Source organism: Mixophyes fleayi, chromosome 2 (assembly GCF_038048845.1).
Source record: "Mixophyes fleayi isolate aMixFle1 chromosome 2, aMixFle1.hap1, whole genome shotgun sequence".
NCBI classification, from domain to species: domain Eukaryota; kingdom Metazoa; phylum Chordata; class Amphibia; order Anura; family Limnodynastidae; genus Mixophyes; species Mixophyes fleayi.
In genome coordinates, this window is record NC_134403.1 from 30,752,646 (window position 1) to 30,772,543 (window position 19,898).

The 19,898-nt window shown below is 44.2% G+C and overlaps 1 protein-coding gene across 3 annotated transcripts in view; it reads left to right on the forward strand.

Moving 5' to 3' along the window:
* AMOTL1 (angiomotin like 1) overlaps nt 1-19,898 on the forward strand; it is a 132,418-nt gene that overhangs the window by 47,676 nt on the left and 64,844 nt on the right. The window contains exon 1 of one of the 3 annotated variants that reach the window (XM_075198750.1): nt 6,808-6,972. The exons of the other annotated variants lie outside the window; for them this stretch is intronic. The gene's annotated coding sequence lies outside the window, so the exon portion shown is untranslated. Of the gene's footprint in view, nt 1-6,807; nt 6,973-19,898 lie in introns of those variants that run through there. 3 annotated transcript variants of the gene reach the window in all.

Sequence of the window (19,898 nt, forward strand, 5' to 3'; positions counted from 1 at the left end):
TAATTTAAAAAAACTATTCAACTAATGTCACCTGTTAATAACAGAGGCATTAGTGATAACACATTACAAAATAAACAAAAGTGTTTATTTTTTCCATGAATACATTTATTAGGATGTGAGAAATATCTACATACAGCCATCATCACTAGTAATCAGCACTTAGACTAAACCTGTATTTGGAGCAAGAAACTCAGCTGAAAAACAAGCACCTGAGAGATGCCCAGAGTTTAAAATCAGACGCTGCTGCGCGCGCTAAAGATTGGCACATCCTTACTGTACAGTGACTACGGGCAAACGTCCCTTCCCCTGCTGCCTTCTGCGACATTGATTTCCCTATGAAGAAATTACTTTTATGTAAAGAAACGGGTCAGCGTGTTTTTATTACTGTGGTTCAATAAACGCTATGGAGCTTTATTTATGCATTGCCCGCTTGTGATTTCAACCTGGTTTGATTTGGATACTAATGAGTTATTTTGTGGCCAAACCGATTTTATGATTGTGGTCGTTGTGACTGTGAGTTCCTGATCACGCTGAGCAGCAAAACAGCGTGTACCCCTTACACGCAATAACAATTTGGACATTGTTCTCTTCATACACATATAGGCTTTGCCTAAACTTTGGAGGTATTTTAAAGCTCTATGACGGAACTTTAGAGCTCTGTGATGGAACATGAGGTATCGGCTTGTAACTGAAATAAGCATTCCATCTGCAATTGAGGAACAGTGTACAAGGATCCGAGTGAAAGCACCGGTCCAGGGGCACACAACTCTCCCTTTTCAAGCAGAGCCGTGTGAAGCGGGGGCAGGGTCCAGCCACCTCAATCATACAGTGCCCCAGGTTTGGAGGGGGGGTTTTCAGGCACTAGGAAATCCCTCCTCGGTTTGCCTATGCCGGTCTGACAGGTAAGAACTGCCGCCCGGTTGTTCTTAGTGTTCTCAACTGTCAAATTTGCTAAGCTGCGAACTGTTGATCTCCGGAGTATACGGATATATTGTTTTCCTAATAAGTGACTCATTTGGCTATTTACATTCATTCACTCTCCTGCAAGACTCTCATTTGGATTTCAGATCTTTACCAGGGGATGGCTGGCAAATTTTAGCCCGGGGGGACAAGACTTGACTCAGCAGCCTATTAGGAACATTTTAAAGGAAGGAAATGCAGGTGGCCCAGTGACCTAACATAAAGTAGCCCACTATGTGACCGGCCCAGGGTGCAGATGCCCCCCTGACCCCAGCCCTGTCCCTGCTCTATACCATACAATGACAATTGAAGTTTTTCTCATTTATCAACGGAGTTTACTCTTTTTAACACAAGCGGGATTTAAGTTTGTTTGATTTTTTCATTTTTGATTGATTTATTTACCTGGATCTATTTATTAGTTACCTTGTATAGAGGAAATCTGGAATAAGGATCCTATAATGTTCTGCCGTTTATCTGGGGGCCCCCAGAATGTTATAATAAGGATATCCAGCTCAGTTACATTTATTGGAATTAGGGAGTAGATCAGATTCATATTTAGTAATTGTTGTTATTTGATCCAAAATTTTTGTTAGTTCAATAGGGTTGGAGCATATAATTGATTTTAATGAATTTATATTCATGAATATTAATAATTGTTGCTTTATTCTATAGAGGTGACTGTGTGAGACCCATTTTTCGATTGATCTCCAAGATCAGAAGGTTATTATATAGCGCTGCTTGCCTTCGGTTTCATCTTGCTGTGTTCTGTGTCGTATGGTCCAGTTCTGGACATGCGCAGAGTGATTTTGCGGATTGTACGAACTAAATCAATGTTTAGGTCTTTAATGAATTAGGGTCTCTGGGTGTATTATCATCATCATCATCAGCGCTGTACAGAGAACTCATTCACATCAGTCCCTGCCCCATTGGAGCTTACAGTCTAAATTCCCTAATATACACACACAGACTGAGAGAGACTAAGGGCAATTTAATAGCAGCCAATTAACCTACCAGTATGTTTTTGGAGTGTGGGAGGAAACCGGAGCACCTGGAGGACCGGAGGAAACCCACACAAACACTGGGAGAAAATACAAACTCCTCACAGATAAAGCCATGGGTGGGAATCGAACTCATGACCCCCGTGCTGTGAGGCAGAAGTGCTAACCACTAAGCGATCGTGCTGTCATCTGGCCATCTCTGTGGTGAAGGGGTGAGAGAGGGAAATTTAGTTTATTTTACAAAAATTATTAAAAAAACAGTCCTCTTTTATATTAATAGATATAGCCCCGTGCCAATCCTGGTGAAAGGTCCTCTTGAAAGTAACTAACTGAACTAGTTAGGATAAATCTGTTGTACCGGGTTGCACTGACCAGCAGATTCTGGGAGGATTTAGACTTGGACATAAAATATGTCCTTTTGTGTATATATACTTGTCAGGCTCCATCCCTGCACTTCCCTTAGGTGCAGGGGATGGACGCCTGTCCTCCGTTGACACCCGCATCCCGCTGCCTAGCAACGGGGCGCTCTTCCGGGTCTCAACTCCATTGCACTGGTGACTAATTTGGAGAGCCGCGACGTGCGCACCTCACGCAGCTATGTCCATACCTCCTTGCGGGGGTCACTGGTGAATACCAGGGGTGCGTTACACTCTGCGCCTCCCTGCCTAATTAGGTCAATACCAGTCAATGGTGGTTCCAGTGTCATCTCTATGACAATACTAAAGTGTGTCTGGACACACGTTTTGAAGTCTTTTTTTTTTTATCATATGATAAATATCTTAGATATAGTACATATATATATATATATATATATATATATATATATATAGTACATGGGGCAGCACGGTGGCTCAGTGGTTAGCACTTCTGCCTCACAGCGCTGGGGTCATGAGTTTGATTCATGACCATGGCCTTACCTGTGAGGAGTTTGTATGTTCTCCCCGTGTTTGCGTGGGTTTCCTCCGGGTGCTCCTGTTTCCTCCCACACTCCAAAAAACAAACATACTGGTAGGTTAATTGGCTGCTAACAAAAATTGACCCTAGTCTGTGCGTCTGTCTGTCTGTGTGTCTGTGTGTGTGTTAAGGAATTTAGACTGTAAGCCCCAATGGGACAGGGACTGATGTGAAAGAGTTCTCTTTACAGCGCTGCGGAATTAGTGGCGCTATATAAATAAATGATGATGATGATGATGATAGATTTGAGCAGTGTGTAAGGTACATACTTTTGTGTTGCCTCTGCTCACTTTTAGTTTGGCTCTGTGCTTTCATGTTGAAGTAATGCCTGCGCTATTTAATGGGAAGCCTTATAGAAGGAAGAGAGCTTTATTTTGAAGCCAGGGAAGAAAACATTGGTTGTAGTGTCAGACGCCAGGACCTGTGGAGACAGGTATTGATTATAGTGATTGGTGACTGCGGCTTGAGAGGCCGGAGTGGTTATAGCTTTAGATGCTAGGTCTCTGGTAAGCAGGCATTGATTATAGTGATAGGCAATACGGTTGAGCAAGCTGACATTGAGTTCAATGATTTTTGTCTTACCACTGAACTTCTGACTGAACTAATTTTAAATAATGAAGTGATCTAAAAAAAAAAAAAGGCTGATTACACTAGTTAATTGTATCCATGTTTAATGACTCTGTCAGTGACAGATACAGGAGCAGACATATTATCTGCATCAGATGGGACAGGTCGACATCTAGGTATAATGTCAGGCACTAGGACCTAGGAAGCACTGAGTGGAGAGTCAGGGCTCACGGAGGCAAATACTGATAATATTGTAGTAAGACATGGGGCAGGCATTTATTGCAGGCAGGTGGTAGATATGGTGAATAAATATTTATTGCAGTGTAGAGGTGGTAGAGATGGGGGACAGGTATACATTCCAGTGTCAGGTAGTAGACAACAGGGGCAAACGCAGGATTTGTAGAGGGGGGTTTCCACACCACGCCACCAGTGGGCGTGACCAGCATGCATGGGGGCGTGGCTATAATTTTAGACAGTGCTTGGCTGCTCTCCAACTCTTCCTATCCCCATAATATACATGGACAATGCTGCGTGCACTACTGTTAGGTCCACCCAGCTCTCCCTTTTCAAGCAGAGTCGTGTGAAGCAGGAGCAGGGTCCAGCCACCTCAATTATACAGTGCTCGGAGGGAGTTTCCAGGCACTAGGAACCCCCCCCCCCCCTCCCTCGGTTTGCCTGTGGACATGGGGGATAGGCGTTTATTGCAGTGTCAAATGATAAACTCGTGGGAAGGGAGAAGCATTTATTACAGGTGGTAGAAATAGGGAAGCAGGTAATTATTACATTGTCAGGCACAAGGACTGCGGAGTTTGTCGGTGGGATGAGTGTTAGATACCTGGACCCTGTGCATCCTCCAGTGAGCACAGTGTGGGCCCTAGGAGTGGACCTGGGGCATTTAGTACAGTACTAGATCCAATTGCACCTCAATGGTTGCTAACTTGGGCCAATGTTCTCTCTAAAACGATCTGGAAATTATATGCAATATGATGTAGCACATGCCCTTGTGTTTCTATCTCCCATTGTCCTATAGATTGTAAGCTTGCGAGCAGGGCTCTCTTACCTCTCTGTCTGTATGTATTACCCAGTATTGTCTTATCAGTGTTTGTTCCCAATTGTAAAGCGCTACGGAATTTGCTGGCGCTATATAAATAAATGTTGATGACGATGATGACGATGATGATGATGACTAAAGATATTAACTTCTAAATATTTACATTGAAAATCTGCTGTTTATTAATACCTGCAAAGTGTTGTTTCAATTCATTCATTGTTCCCAGATTGCTCAGTTAACAGAGAAGAGGGTACCGGGACCTAGCGCTAGGCACAGTGCTAGAGTCACTGGGCCTGAGTCATTAAGGAGAGCAAAGCATAACAAAGGAGTAACATTTGCACCTGGGCAAAACCATGTTGCATTGGAGGGGGAGGTAAATTTAAAATGTGGGAACAAATTTATAGTTGGGGTAGGGCATGTCCTAGATCAACTTTAAATTGCAGTGTAGTAATAAAGCTATTAAGAATTTGTGTGCTAGATGAAAAATCAGCCAGTATTTAACTTATGTGCAAAATAATAAACTTGCACCCCTTGCATTGTGACATGGTTTGTCCCAGAGAACATTTACTCCTTTTTTGCCTTAATGACTCAGGCCCACTGAGTGCAGTTTCAGGCACTGGACAGTGTTATACACTAGGCATTCTGCATTGAACACAGTACTAGGATGGGTGAAGGTGAATTGGAAATTAAACCGTTAGTAGCTCAATTTTATGAGAATAGTGAGAATCTGCTGTTCGGTGCCACCTGTCAGGATGTTTGAGTTGCCTTTAACCCTCTGATTTCCAGATGCCTCAGCACTACACAGCATAGAGCCAGGCAGCAGAGTTAAAGCACCACTGCAGGCACTAAGACCCAGCGCGGTCGGCCTTGAGCCTAGTCTCCGGCACTAGGACCCAGCACAGCCGACTGTAGGCTGAGTGTCAGGCACTAGGACCCCGGGCTGCTGTAGGCTGAGTGTCAGGCACTAGGACCCCGGGCTGCGGGCTGCTGTAGGCTGAGTGTCAGGCACTAGGACCCAGCACGGCCAGCCGTAGGCTGAGTGTCAGGCACTAGGACCCAGCACGGCCAGCTGTAGGCAGAGTGTCAGGTACTAGGACCCAGCACGGCCAGCCGTAGGCTGAGTGTCAGGCACTAGGACCCAGCGCAGTCAGCTGTAGGCAGAGTGTCAGGCACTAGGACCCAGCGCGGCCGGCTGTAGGCTGAGTGTCAGGCACTAGGACCCAGCGCGGCCGGCTGTAGGCTGAGTGTCAGGCACTAGGACCCAGCACGGCCGACTGTAGGCTGAGTGTCAGACACTAGGACCCAGCACGGCCGGCTGTAGGCTGAGTATCAGACACTAGGACCCAGCACGGCCGACTGTAGGCTGAGTGTCAGACACTAGGACCCAGCACGGCCGGCTGTAGGCTGAGTGTCAGGCACTAGGACCCAGCACGGCCGACTGTAGGCTGAGTGTCAGACACTAGGACCCAGCACGGCCGACTGTAGGCTGAGTGTCAGACACTAGGACCCAGCGCGGCCGGCTGTAGGCTGAGTATCAGACACTAGGACCCAGCACGGCCAGCCGTAGGCTGAGTGTCAGGCACTAGGACCCAGCGCAGCCAGCTGTAGGCTAAGTGTCAGGCACTAGGACCCAGCGCGGCCGGCTGTAGGCTGAATGTCAGGCACTAGGACCCAGCGCAGCCAGCTGTAGGCTGAGTTTCAGGCACTAGGACCCAGTGCTGCCGGCTGTATGCTGAGTGCTAGACACTAGGACCCAGCGCAGCCGGCTGTAGGCTGAGTGTCAGGCACTAGGACCCAGCACGGCCGGCTGTAGGTGGAGTGTCAGGCACTAGGACCCAGCGCGGCCAGCTGGAGTCTGTGTGTCAGGCACTAGGACCCAGCGCGGCCGGCTGTAGGCTGAGTGTCAGGCACTAGGACCCAGCGCCGCCAGCTGTAGGCTGAGTGTCAGGCACTAGGACCCAGCGCAGCCGGCTGTAAGCTGAGTGCCAGGCACTAGGACCCAGCACGGCCGGCTGTAGCCTGAGTGCCAGGCACTAGGACCCAGCACGGCCGGCTGTAGCCTGAGTGCCAGGCACTAGGACCCAGCTCGGCCAGCTGTAGGCTGAGTATCAGACACTAGGACCCAGCACGGCCGACTGTAGGTTGAGTGTCAGGCACTAGGACCCAGCGCAGCCCGTTGTAGGCTGAGTGTCAGGCACTAGGACCTTGCGCAGCCAGCTGTAGGCTGAGTGTCAGGCACTAGGACCCCGGGCTGCTCCGCACATTCCTCCCATTCCTGTGAATGGGGCTGATTGTTGCAGATCGGGGACTGTGCTCTGAGCCGCTTCTCGCTGCAGATCATGTCCTGCCCTCCATGCACTGTCTGAGGGGACCATGCACAGCCCCCCGGCCGGCTCCTGCAGCCCCTGGACGGAAACTTTCTCCCTGGGACTCGTGTGAGAGGTAAAGAATTTCCTTTGTGTGCAGATCAGGCTGCAGACCGCTAGGACTGGTGGTTGCAGACTAGTTACATCTTGCCTGGGAAAAAGTAGCGTGTCTGTGCGGTCACAGTGACATTGTGCCAGGGGTACATGGGCTGGGAGAGTTGGGGGGGCATCTCGTCTGGGGCATTGGGTGCCAGTGATCACCTCTAATGCCATCTGCACTTTACATTTTTCTTTAACCCATCTGGTGCCAGCCCATATGCTCCATATAGTCAATAAACAAGGTTACTTATCATGATCCAAAATGCAATTCTCCCCAAATACTTATTATTATCATTATTCTTATTCCTTTTATTATTCTATAATTCTCCCCAAACACACATGCCTCTTATAATTAGCAATATGCAATATGCGAGTCTCTCAAATACATATTAATAGTCATTTGACATCCTAGACAAAATCCAGCTTGGATGTATTTTCTATTAAAAGTGAACTTTTAAAATAAATGTAGGTATTATTTGTCTGTTCTGCATTGAAATTCTTACAAGCATTGGTTGACTTCCCTAATTTATTTCTTTTTTTCTTGTTTTTTTAAAGTTTACTTTGACATATTAAACGCTCTTAGACACACTGCAGGGATTTTTTTCTCCCACCTCATCCATTACACCAACCAGGAACACGTTTACCAGACCTCTGGGCAATTAATAAACATAACAGCTACCATATTTGGTTCATATGATCCACAAACTTGGACATGGATAAGCAGATGTTTTAAACTGTGGGTCCTGATGTGGATGTCAGTTCTGTGTGGAGATGCATTGGGATTGCTAGACAGCTGTTAATGGATTGTGGAAGTAAATTCACTATAGAACTGTGGGAACAATTTTGATCTATTGTATTATTCGTTTAATGCTTTGCATATATGGAGCATTAACCCTTTTAAATCAACATCTGCCCCATTATTTGCAAACTAACAGAAGCTTATTTAGTTTGTTCTGTTGGATAAATGCACACGCTTTGTCATTGTCCTTAAAATGTAAAGGAAGATTAACATTTATTTTGCTTGCACTAAAGACCGTCCTCAAATCTATTGTTCAATTAACGTTCCATCCACACCGAAAACTTGATCTTTGCAGATGGTTATAGTAGCATGCAGTGCTTTGTTTCATAGTCCCTTCAGTGTTGATGTGGTAAAGCCATGCTTCCTAACCGTCAGTAAGCTTACTGACAAGTTTAAAAGAGTCACATTTTGACAGTCAGTAAAAAAAAGCAGACCACAGGCATGTGGGACATTATTGGAACGATAACTGTGTAGAAAAGTTGGTGTTGCTGATATCAACCAATCAGAAATGTGCTCTCATTTTCCAAATTGTGCGACAAAAATGAAAGCTAAAATCTGCTTGGTTGCTATGGGAAACACCTCTGTTTCCACACAAATAAACCTGTTTTACTAAATGTCACTCAGTGTCATCTTTTCTTGAAAAGTAATAACTGGGCCAAATCAGTCTACGATATTGTTTTGTTGAATTGGAGCTACCATGATTTGTTTCATAGCGGAGACGGCATTACTTTGCTCTAACGTATTTTGTTTAAATTTGATATATAAACAGTATACAAAATTAAAAGAAAAAAGTTTGTTGTGCTATTAAGTCTAACACAGCAGAGCTGTTTTTACTCATCCAGTTTAGTCATGTGGGATAGACTTTCCAAGACATATGGCAGGATGCACTGATGACATTTGAAACTTTTTTTTTCTGTGCAAACAACGTGAAACGGAAAATAAGATAGTGTAGTTATCTCTGCTGTAGAGGAAGGCAACATTTGGAACGTGTGTAGCTGTGTGCAGTAGGTAGTGAGGTAGGGACACATGATCTGTGTTATGAGTATAGACAGAAGGAAGGAAGAGAAAGTCAGGAGGGGAGAAGAAAAGGAGGGACAGGATATGTGACAGAGACAGGGATAAAAGAGACAGCTTAACGCTTTGTTGTTGTCATTCTACACTGTAGGGAAGAGAGTGACATGCTAGGATTGTAGTGTGATATTTTAGGATGTGTGCCCTTGTTGTATCTGTAAGTCTCTTCACATGTACACTATTGTTATTAGGTTAATTTGTTCCCTTGGCTCCCAAAAAACATCTGGATGGAGTTTACTTTTACCAGCCAGTGATTTAACCCTCCTGATAATCTGACAGAACCCATGCTCCATTGTGTACTAAATGAACACACATGTTCTTTTATACATCGTTTTTTAAAGAAAGGTCAGACAGAGGAAAGTATATAAATAGAGAGGCCCACGGACTATTTTTGTTTCTGTGGATGCTGCCTTGTATAGTGGGGCACTTTGTGACTATGACTCAGATGTGCAATACTTGGTTTAAGATCAGTTAGTTTATCTTGTGAGTGTAATTGTGTAGACTGGAACGTTGTCAATACAAGTCATAGAGACAGCTCTTTATGGGAGCAAAGGACTATTGGTTACTGTGTATTCTGGACTCTTTGTGATCACTTGGAACACACAACTGGTTAAATTACAGCATGACCGTTTGCTGCCTGCAGTGTGGCCACCATTGGTGACCATATTTCAAGTTATTTTTTTTAGCTAAAATATTTTATTTTTGTTATAACAAGTGGACAGTTTTGGGCAGTAGCATCATCCATGATTTGAGCTGATTGCACTGTGTGAGTATGCTACAAGTCATTGTTCCACATCTTGCACTGATGAGATCTAGTAAGACTTACACAGCTATCTGCAAGTTAGATGTATGCATTAAGTCAGTATCTGGGTGTTTAGTAAGGTAAAGGACGTCCACCTTTTCTTTTGCATTTCTGCACCCACAATCCCTCGATTTATTAAATCCCTTCTTTTGTTTTGTTTTGTTAGTAAATGCTGTGATTATAGCTGAGAGCATGTGTATATGTTCTGTCCTTATACAGTAGACCCATAGCCCAGCTTACCCTGAGCTTGCTTGCAGTATATGGGTATATTATAATCCCGCAGTGTAGATACCATGGTCTCTCTGTAGCTTTGCAAAAATGCAGCAAGATTGAAACTGTTTGGCTAAGAGCGCAGTGTAGTCCTGTCCTATGGTGTAGTAACAGATAATAGTCTACCTTAGGTCTCTGACCAAACTATAGAGTCAGAGATGCTAAGTGCCCCTGGCTGTTGTCTCAGAGGTGCCTTAGATGACACTGAGTAGTGACCTTGGGTGCACTTGACATCAGAGCACTGCATCTCACGTTTCCCCCCACACTGCATCTCATGCTTTATACACTGCATCTTACACTGTATTTACTGCATCTTAAACTGTCTTTACTGCATCTCACTCTTTCTGCACTGCATCTCTCGTCCCCCCCCCACACTGCATCTCACGCTTTCTCCACTGCATCTTACATTGTCTTTTCTGCATCTCACTCTTTCTTCAGTGCATCTCCCGTTTCCCCCCACACTGCATCCCTTGCTTTCTCCACTGTATCTCATGCTTTGTGCACTGCATCTCGCGCTTACTTCACTGCATCTCATTCTTCATTAAATCTCACTCTTTCTTCGCTGCATCTAACTTATTCTTCACTGCATCTCATGCTTTCTTCACTGCATATCACATGTTTTTCACTGCATCTCACTCTTTCTTCATTGCATCTTCTATTTCCCCCACACTGCATCACACGGTTTCTCCATTGAATCTAAAGCTTTGTGCACTGCGTCTCCCGGTTTCCCCCACACTGCATCCCTCGAGTTCTCCACTGCGTCCCTCGCTTTTTCCACTGCGTCCCTCGCTTTCTCCACTGCGTTCCTCATTTTCTCCACTGCGTTCCTCGCTTTCTCCACTGCATCCCTCACTTTCTCCACTGCATCCCTCGCTTTCTCCCCTGAATCTCTCGCTTTCTTCACTGCACCACACGTTATTCACTGCACCACACATGTTATTCACTGCACCACACACGTTGTTCACTGCATCTCACTCTTTCGTCACTGCATCTCACTCTTTCGACACTGCATCTCAAGGTTTCTTCACTGCATCTCACGCTTTCTTCACTGCATCTCACACTTTGTTTACTGCATCTTACTCTTCACTGCATCATTCTTCATTGCATCTCCCACTCTTTACTTACAGTTTACCGTTCACTGCACAGTGTCTCATATGCCCCAGCCTTCTGTAACCGCAAGAAGTGTTTTTTACACACCAGCCAGTAATTACAGGCACCATGCACAGCTCTATTTATTTACTTGTTTAGTTTAATTTAATGTTTCTTAACATGTGTTAACATTTCACTTTGGCATGTGTGTGGGGTATTTTTCATGGTTGGGGGTGCGGCTGACACGTTTGATCTCTGTCCCCAAGATCTAGGGTAGGTGACGTGACCTAGAACCAGTGAAGGAGCCTCTTGCCCTTGCTGGAGCTCTCTGTTGGTTATTTATTTAGCCATCCTGTAAATGACATATATTGATTATGGATTTGGCTGTATATTAATACACCTGGGACCTGGATATACAGTTAGATGAAGCGACTTATAAGGAGTGATTTGCAGGGCTGCTCTCAGCTCCTTAAATGATAATGACTATCTTTGGTCTAGTGAGGGAACATAACACGCTTTCTGCTTTGGAAAAAGATTTTACAGTATCTTTGAACCAAAGATATTCTCCTTAAGCATAATTAAGTCAACACTGTCTCTAGGGGGGATTAAGGAGTTTAAAAGGAATAAGATCTTTTTTTATGCCAGTACCAGCCTGGTCTCCTAACTCCATGGAGGGACAATGATTATCATTCCAGTGCAATGTGTGATATAGAGACATTTGTAGAATAAAACAGGGATATTGCAATCCCTGAGCAATGTTTCTGACTAACAAGTCTCCTGTAATTGTCGCAGTCATTTAACCTCTAGTTATCGCTGTTCCTTTTTGATGCATTCTTTTGTCAGACTTGACTTATCATTTATCATAGGTCAAAGCTTTAGTAATTGTTCTCTGGTAGAGGATTTTGATTGGCCAATCGACATTTCCCAGCATGCAATGTTTTCGGGGTTGTTAATCACAGGGTATCCGATTCTCCACATCCTGCGTTATTGTTCATTTTGTTTGTGTTTCACCGCGTCTGACTTCTGATGAGTCTTCTACTAAAACATATTTAAAACGTCTGATGAAATAATAGGACCAGTGGAGAACTCTCTGAGTGTCAGGGGCTCACATTACTGCTGCACTGCAGACTTTGTTTATTTAACTCGTGACTGCCAGCCATTCATTTTCCTGGGCCCCCAACAGGGTATTTCTGTGAGGTACGGAGGAAGTCAGTATAGTGCTTAGAGAGTGCGCTGTATTACATGCTCTCTTCCAGTTAAATGGGGGCACACAGGAACCCTGTTGGTTTTTTTTGCTAAATACACAGAGCACCAAATATTACATAATAAACCAGGGAGGGTGAAGCTTGGTGAAAAGTTATCGCTAATAAAATGGCGCTGTGGAATCCATAGCGACCTATCAGATAACTGCTTTCACTTTCTAAACAGGGTGATCAAAATGACAGCTGGAATTTGATTGGCTGATGCGGTGGTGAGAAGGTGGTGTAGTCTATACTAACCAATCAGACGTTTGCTTTCATTTTGTATTAGAAACATGAAAAACAGAAACTGATTGGTTGCTATGGGCCACACCTCCTTTTCTATTCGGTCAGTACATTTATTTTTACATTCATGTCTGCTGTTGAGTTCCATGGTGCCATTCAAATCTCTGTATCGCCCTTAGAGCATACTTGCCAACTTTTCCTTGTTGGCTTCAGGGAGATCCCGGGGGAGATGGGCGTGCGGGGGTGGGGCTTGAGGAATTGCATAAATTTAGCCCGCCCCCAAACTATTGTCACAATTTTACCCAATTACAGCAGGGGGACACAATATTTGTATAATTAAGCCCCGCCCCCGCCACTTATCTATTGCGGGGCGAGAACACGCTCTCCCGGGAGGTCTCCCAGAAATGCGGGAGTCTCCTGGACATTCCGGGAGAGTAGGCAACTATGCGTTAAAGAAAAGCAGCTAATGAATCTCTAGAGACTGAAGTGTCTTTTACATTTCTGTCTCCATTACTGAAGTCATGTTGTCTTATCTGTCAGTCTTTGATTAAATCTTGGTCTCCATGAAAATGGCCACCTCCATAGGCATCAATACATGGACATAGGACACAATTTCTGAACTGTGTCATCATGCCACAGATGGCGAAGCCAACCACGTCTTGTACTGGCTCAGCATCAGGGAGAATGTCAGACTCTTCAGGGAGTGAGGGAGATCACCCCTATTTCAGGGAGTCTCCCTGACATTCAGGGAGAGTTGGCAAGTATGCCTTAGAGTGTACCGTATTTCCATGTTTATTCATCATCATCATCATCATCATCATCATCATCATTTAAAATACCTTTTATCATCCATTCAACCATTGGTGTAAATTAATATCCAAATAATTGCATGTTCGCGGTAGGGCACTGCATAACTTATATAATTACATATATGTACAATAGATATTTTAGGGCCTCATTTCTGAAGAGCAAAGCAGCCATCACACAGTCCAAATTTATCATTGGTGTTGCCAAGCTCTTGGATTTGCGCAGGTGAGCCTAAATTTCTGTCTAAGCGTATGGATTTGCGGAGCAAGTGAGGGTGGTGGGGGTGTATTTTAGGGGCTTTGTGTAGGGTTGCACGATTATTTCCGCTCTGCACATGGCTTGATTTTTGCTCCAGCTACGCTGAGATAGAATTTAGCCCTGTCCTTATAACGTGACTCATTCCGTGCATTCCAGACGCGCTTCAGCATTTCTAGGTGCACTTGTAGTTTGCGGATGTAACTCCCGAGGGTGGAGAGTAAGCGTGCAACTTGATTTTCGCATGACCATCTAGATGAACAGGGGCAAAGCCATGGTGTTTTGTGCTGCGCATCAATTACATGGCATAAATGATGTCTATTGTGTTTAGGGCATATTCAGTTACCGCGCCGTGGCTCTGGGATTTCTGTAAAAACTCGGGCACTATGGGGCATTTTCAATTGTTTACTTTTTCCGCCGCAGAAAATGTAAACAGGTTATTACGGTAATTCTACTCAGATTTCAGCTCGCAGCTCCCTGAGCAGCTGAAATCCAGCGAGAAAAGTACCGTAATAACAGTATTTACGCGCACTATTACCGTAATGACGGTAATAGTATGCGCGCCGCGAGATTTTTGGCGTTTTCGCCAACAATTGAATATGCCCCTATGTATCACATCGCATCCCCAAGCGCTGAATTGATTCTGCCCCTTTGTGTTGATTTATTTTAGGGTTTTCCAACATTTGGGTTTGAAAGAATGCTTTTTTCTCTTGTTTTGACTACATTACCTTCTTTGTAATGATAACGTTCATTTAATGAGCCTGTAAACATATAGTGGTATCTTTATAGCAAACTCCTAATTGCGATGTCCACAGCTTGTTTTAATGATGCTGTAATATAATGACCTTTATAGCATGTATCCGTTTATTCAATCTGCATTAATTAAAATGTACTAAAAGGCCTGCAATAAAACAAAACAAAACCTAAATACAGTAGTTTATAATGAAACCGGGGATCTCAAGCTCTACCAATCTGTAGCTAAAATTGTCTAGATGTGGTTCTACGTTATCGCCAATGTGTGGTGGCCGAGCTAACGCTACACAGAACCGCAATTACTGAGGATCATTAATGAACTGCAAAACATTGCGGACTCAAGACGTTTCATTCTTTGTGCTTAATTGTCTGCCAAGGACATTCCAAGTTGTATGCGTTAATACTGACTCTGGAAAAGCAGTCTGCACCCAGTTGTATAGGATTGTGGATCTCCCTGGAAATATTTGTGGTGGAAACATTAAAACGTCACTTCAAACCTACTGCCGCTTTACTAACTTCTGCATGTTTCTTCTTGCCTCATTTATGTCTTAAATGAATCATGAGAATAAGGGGGCATAGGATCTCTTTAGTTACATTACGTCAACTGGTCACCGTTTCATAGAAATGCGCTTATCCACCGAGGGACAACTGGAAGGGGCAAATTGTGTTCTATCGAAATTAACGGGACAAGACTTGATCTTCAGAGAGCTAAAACTTCAAGTTCTATTGTGGGGAGATGTTCATTGACTGCCGGGTTTTGATTTTGGCGAAACCGCCCTTGTGTGTTTTGGTTTTGGATCCCTATTTTTTTTCCCTAAAATCACATAATTTGGTTTTTTGTTTTTTTTTGTTCCTACATTATTGTAGACCTCAATAACATTAATTTCCAGTCATTTACAGTAAATGTTTGTCAAGTGACAAGAACACTGCTACCCCTCCTGTTTCTGTATGAGCAATGGTACTGACCAAAGGCACTAAGCAATGTCACTGGAAACTGGAGAGTGACAACAACACTGCTACCCCTGTTTCTGTGTGAGCAATGGCACTGAGCAATGGCACTGGAGACTGGAGAGTGACAAGAACACTGCTACCCCTCCTGTTTCTCTATGAGCAATGGTACTGACCAATGGCACTAAGCAATGTCACTGGAAACTGGAGATTGACAACAACACTGCTACCCCTGTTTCTGTGTGAGCAATGACACTGAGCAATGTCACTGGAGACTGGAGAGTGACAACAACACTGCTACCCCTGTTTCTGTGTGAGCAATGACACTGAGCAATGTCACTGGAGACTGGAGAGTGACAAGAACACTGCTACCCCTGTTTCTGTGTGAGCAATGACACTTAGCAATGTCACTGGAGACTGGAGAGTGACAAGAACACTGCTACCCCTTTTTCTGTGTGAGCAATGGCACTGAGCAATGTCACTGGAGAGTGACAGGAACACTGCTACCCCTGTTTCTGTGTGAGCAATGGCACTGAGCAATGTCATTGGAGACTGGAGAGTGACAAGAACACTGCTACCCCTGTTTCTGTGTGAGCAATGTCACTGGAGACTGGAGAGTGACAAGAACACTGCTACCCCTGTTTCTGTGTGAGCAATGACACTTAGCAATGTCACTGGAGACTGGAGAGTGACAAGAACACTACTACCCCTTTTTCTGAGTGAGCAATGGTGCTGGATCTCCTGGGGAGGGAGGTACTTAATGGAATCCAAAACCTGCGAGATCCGACAATGCAACAATGACGCTTTGGCTCGATTCAGATCTGAGGACGCGTGAAAGTTCCGAGCTGGCTCGCGAGTCTACTCTGATCCCCTAAGTTCAGGTGGGCTCGGTTTTTCAGAAAACCGACTCCGAGCATCTCTAGATTTTATGTGTCTCCTTTCTGCATTGTTCAATTGCAACAGGAAGTGCATCTTATTGACGAAACACTATCTCCACTACCACAAAGGAGGTGAAAAATGAAGTCCCTTTACCTAATTAAAATAATCAAAACCCACAAACCTAAACCTAATTCCTGCACATAGGTGGAAATGTAGGGACACTCAGCAAGGAACATCCTATAACACCCATCTCTTGACCAATAAATCCCTGCGTTTACCCTTTAAAACTTGTACATTCTACCAAACTTAAAGAAACTTCCTACAAAATTTACTACCGCTGGTTTACCGACCCCATAGCATGTTCCCCTCCTCCTCGCCCGACTGCTGGCGGGGCTGTGGGCACTGAGGATCTATGCTCCACATTTGGTGGACTTGGCCAATTATCGCCTCCTGCTGGGACGCGGTTCATGGTTTCCAAAGTACTCTATTTGAGGCTTCCGTTGTGAAAGACCTTCGCATATTCCTACTATGTTATCCTCCCAGGACCTAGACAAACTTTCCAATAAACTGACCACACACAAACTGACAGCTGCCAAGTCCCTTATAGCACTCAACTGAAAAAGTATACCCCCCACCTCTCTCTGCCCTCAAATGACAGATCTGGTACTTTGCAGCCATGGTAGAGATTACCTACTACCTGCATGATAGGGGCCTTGTTTTTAGTCATGTTTGGGCCCCGTGGCCCCTAGCCCTCCCACATGGGCCCTAGTACGGCGAGCATGGTCTCCCTCCACATTATCCCTCTCTACTTCTCTGAGCTATCCATACACTGCTTAATTTCAGAGTCCTCTGTTCTCCCTTCCCAGTGGTCACCCCTCCCCCGTCTGATTCCCCCCCCCACACACACACCCCTCCGTCTTCCTCTACAGTCTATGTTTTCGCTCCAGTTTATAAAATTTAAAAATAAAACTGGTCGTTCCCTGTCCTACCTCCAATCTGAGCGCAACATGATGATTTTATTGCACCATTTTTGTTTCGTTTTTTTTCTCCATGTTTGAACCACGACATCATGTTCCTTGTATGCACTTGTTTGACCACTCAAAATAAAGCATTATAAAAAACAAACTTGTACATTTGTGCAAGAGTAGGGGGTATATTTACTAAACTGCTGGTTTGAAAAACTGGAGATGTTGCCTATAGCAACCAATCATATTCTATTTGTCACTTTATTTAGTACATTCTACAAAATGACAGCTAGAATCTGATTGGTTGCTATAGGCAACATCTCCACTTTTTCAAACCCGCCGTTTAGTAAATATACCCCTAGGAGTGCAAAAACAGCATGTGCGCTGTAATTTTGCACTTTTACACGTTCGTGAATGAGTATTATTAACAGAAATTTCGCATGTTACAAGCAAACCCATGCTGGGTCCATCGTGTAAAACGCCGCCTGTATTTTTGCGCTGTAAATTGATTTTGGAGAACTTTGTTAATACACAACTCTCACTCAGTCCTTTTTATTTAAACACGTCTATACATCATCTGGCACTGACCTTAAGAAAGGCCGTCGGATCATGAGAAAATATTTATCCACGTTTATTTTTAGTGTCCTGGGAGTTGCTGGGAGCTGAGAGTGGAAGCCGTGAGCCAGCAGCACAGAGTCTTTTTATTCCTTGGCACAGACGTTCCTGGCGGTATACTTGGCACCCCGCGTTATCACGGCTCAGCAGAAGGGATACCTGCAGGAAACAAGAGATGAATGGAACATGTTTATGTTTAGTCCAGTGAAATGTTTAATGGATCAGATTACACTTTGCCTGAGAAGTCCCACAGCACAGGAAGCTTCAGTGGAAATTGTTGTTCCAACCAGGCGCGCTGATAGTGTAACACAGCAATGATTGTACCGTGGGCTAGTCCCGGCCTGCTGTGCTGTCGCTCTTCACAGAAAGTTGTATATTGAATGGTTCTTGTCATTAATAGAAGTGCAAAATAAGTTCATGGAAAGTTTTCGGTGTAATGCAGAATAATTATGCTGAATGTTTGCATTTCTTCTAGGAAAGTGAATCTCTCGCCTAGAACAGCGGAGACGACCCTTTTATGTGGTGAACTAGTATTTAGCCTTTCGGTTAACTAGGAACTGGTTGACACGACTGGTGCCTGAGACTGGTTTGGCCTGCAAAATGGCTGCCTCCACCTTATGGAGCTAATGGGTCTAATTTAGAGTGGAAGCCATACTTGCCAACTTTTCATCGTTGGCTTCAGGAACATCCCAGGGGAAATGGGCGTGCAGTGGCGAGGCTTGATTAATTGCAATATTTGCGTAATTAAGCCCCGCCCCTGTCACTTATTTATTGCGGGGACAAGAACCGGGAGGTTGCCCTGCTCTCCCGGGAGGTCTCCCAGAAATGCGAGAGTCTCCCGGACATTCCGGGAGATTAGGCAACTATGCGTTAAAGAAAATCTGCTAATGAATCTCTAGAGACTGAAGTGTCTTTTACATTTCTGTCTCCATTACTGAAGTCATGTTGTCTTACCTGTCAGTCTATGATTAAATCTTGGTCTCCATGAAAATGGCCACCTCCAGAGGCATCAATACATGGACATAGGACACAATTACTGAACTGTGTCATCATGCCACAGATGGCGAAGCCAACCACGTCTTGTACTGGCTCAGCATCAGGGAGAATGCCAGACTCTTCAGGGAGTGAGGGAGATCACCCCTATTTCAGGGAGTCTCCCTGACATTCAGGGAGAGTTGGCAAGTAGGGGGTAAGCTGCCATTTTGTTTTCCTCGCTGAGACACATGCATGCAGTATCTTACATGGGCAGCTACAGAGCTGTGCCTAAAAGGGGCTTTTGCCCGAAGTTGCCCCTCCCAAAACTTTTTAGGAAGGAAGACTCATAAATATGAAATAGATTTTCTTTTCCTAATTAATCTGTTTTTTTTTTACAGCAAAATATAATGCAATGGGAAATAATTCCACTTTATGCTTTATAAACCAAATCCAGCTGTCAGCAGCTGTCACCGGATTGGATGGTAATATTGGTCACATTTCTATGGAACTGGAGTGATCGGTTCATGCCAATAACAGAACATGCTCAGGCCTCCTGTATTTATGAAGCCGAAAACACTCACACAACATGAAGTTTGGGAGAACATACAGTCCCCGCACAGATAGGGCCTTGGTTGCAATCAAACCCATGACCCAAGAGTTGTGAGACAGCAATGCTAACCACTGTGCCACAGTGCTGGCGCGCTAGTCCCTATTAAGAACAATTGTGAAACTTATATTTGGGATACATTTTTCTTTTTAATATATGGCCTCAGGTAGCCAAGTACAAGTGCACATTATTAGGTACAACTTATACAGGTACAACCAGTCTAGCTTTTTTTATGTGTTTGTGTTTTTTTTTTGGAGGTGGGTGGTTTTTATTATTATTATTATTATTATTATTATTTTCTATCAATATCTTAATAAAAGACGTGTGTTCGTTCTGTGCATTCTTGGAATTATTTTACTATATGAGCCCCCTCCGCAACCGCTGGGAGACTATTTCATGGATCTGTCACTCTTTCTAGTCTTTCAGTCTTTCTCCCCTCAAAGTGTGTCCTCTTGTTCTAGTCCTCTTATTTGTAAAAAAATAAATAAAAAATAGTGCTTTCCTGAACTATAATAATACTTTTTGATATATTAGATTTTTTTCTGTCATATCACCTCTGTCCCATCTGTACATGTTTCGTTTTT